Genomic DNA, 2,407 nt, shown 5'->3' on the forward strand with positions numbered 1-2,407 from the left:
CCTGCAGAGACCAGCCTTCACCCGATGGGAGAAAGGTCTCCAAACCTTAGCAGACAACTTAAAACATGATGGTACCCATGGTTACAGGAATTCGGTCTTTTGCTTGCCTGTCTAAAAGAACAATAATTCAGCTGAAATTCTGAAATTAGGAATGTCACATTAAAAAAAAAAATTAAAATTAAAAAAATAAGGAAGAATGACTCTCTGAATGTTCCACTATTGTGCTTGTGCTATCAAGTTCTATTCCTTAATTTTACCGGAAGTAAATGCTGCTAAACTACAACCTATATACTTTGTTAATATTCGTATGTCCAAATTCTCACCACTAGGTAAGATCTACCTCTCATCATTCTGATAACTGATGCCCCAAAAGACTTTCTTCTATAATGGGAAATTATTTGACAGTCTCCCAAGTCATCTTTGCAGAAGGGGAAAAAGTTGTGTTTTTTTCTTTTTTAAAAAAATTGTACAGGGAGACAGTGTTTGTGACGCTGATCTAAATGGTGGTGGTGGAAGGGGGCTCAAGGGGTGGAAAAGGGAGATACAACCGGCTGTTCTCTAAAAAGCACCATGTTAGTGCTCATGTAAACACTTGCCCTGTGTGTGCCAAATTTGAAGCAAGTCCAAAGACATTCTATGTTGTGTCTTCTACCTCTGGAATCCAAAAGGCTTTGCCCTAACGCCTAGCCATGTGTGCAGGACATGGAACACTACACACACATGCCTGTTTTCCCATACTGCTTTCTCGGGTTTGTTTTAAGCAGACACCGAAATCGTGTTTTTCCCCCTTTTTAATCATTACTAAACTGGGAAACTGACTGACCTTCCTCAGTTTAGACCCTGGAACCTTTAGAACCTATCCTCATGACAGACCTTCAACTACACAGATGGAGTTACCAACACAAGAGCTGAAGAAGACATGAACTGTTTGCCTGGGGCCAACAGCTGCCATGTACACACACGCACACACAAGTTAAGTGCTCATGAAGCAATTTAAAGTACTTATCAGTAAACATACTATGTTAATAGACATTAGGAATAAGGATTCTGGTTTACAATGATCCATGCAAAAATATCCCTAAACTTCTTATAAAATTAAATGTGAATTAGAAAATCATGAAGAGTACTCCCTATAAAAAAAATCGGGTTCCCAAAGGCTCAGGGTCAGGAGTTCCACACACCCACTGTGGCTGAGTACTGGGTGTGCACCAGAGCCCTGGCCAGAACCACCACAGACTGACTCAGGGTTCCTTTCCCAACCAAAGCCCAAAGTCTCCAAACAAGGACGAATGGAATGAACCTCCACCCCACTGGCAAGACCCCACTGCCGAGAACAGGAACAACCCCCCCCTCCCCCCAATCCCTCTGACTCTCAGAACAGACACACTTCCATTAATACAAGCTGGGCACATTTGAGGGTGGGGTACGGGGGTGGGGGTGGGGGGGAAACCCTCGTGATTTCTTATGTACAAAATTTAGACTTCAAACAGGAAATCCTTTCCATCATAAACCCTGGCAGGCCAACTCCTCCCCCTCCTGTTGTCTGGTCCACTGCTGTCCATGCTTGCTTTGTACCGAGTGCCCTGAGCTGTGGCAAAAGAGAAGGCCCCAGAGGCCCCCAGGCAACTGGCACAGCTGCCTACCCTCAGTGCTCCACCACCTGAAGGGGACCCTCCAAACGGGCCTGCAGGACAAGCCCATCAGGTGGACAGCCCCAAACACAGGGCTCTGCATCTCTATAAAAAACAAGTAATTTCATATAAGGTTTTGTTCCCTTTTAAAAGCTCTGAAATATGCGATTTTCTATCATATAGTTGAAATCAGGGCCCTTCCGCAGGGGGCTGGGAGAGAAGATCAGAAATACCTACACAGTTTCAGCAGACAAGAGAAATGTCTTTCTAAACTAAAGAAGAGGCCAACACCTCCAAGTGTAGTTGTTTCTCTTTGACCTATTTCTCATAGTGGGGCAATAATTTAGTTCTACTTAGAATTTTCCCAATAGGGATAAATCATTTCTACCTGTAAGATTTAGAATGAAAATTTAGGTATCAGACATCACTGCTTTGCTGATATAGAAACCACCTCTTACCCTAACTGTACTGGCCACAAGACTCTAAATGTACCCTTCGTGATCTCCTTTAAGAACACTGAGGTTCCCCTCGTCCCACCAGTCTACAGGAAAGGCAGAGGAGCCTCAGGTGCACCCCGGCAGCTGCAGCACCCCCTCCCCATCCCACGTCCCGCAACCCCCTCCAGTGCCCTCAGTGCAAAACAAACAGATGGCAGGAAATGAAAATGTCTCCAATTGGCAACTACAGCGACCCCAAGAGGTTGCGGGATCATCTAAAAGACTTCCGATGCTCTATGAAGAAGTTTACGTTAACACAGAACTTTTTAAGACTTTGCA

The sequence above is a fragment of the Sorex fumeus genome, unplaced genomic scaffold (genome assembly GCF_029834395.1).
Source record: "Sorex fumeus unplaced genomic scaffold, SorFum_2.1 ptg000029l, whole genome shotgun sequence".
In the NCBI taxonomy this organism is placed as follows: Eukaryota; Metazoa; Chordata; class Mammalia; order Eulipotyphla; family Soricidae; genus Sorex; species Sorex fumeus.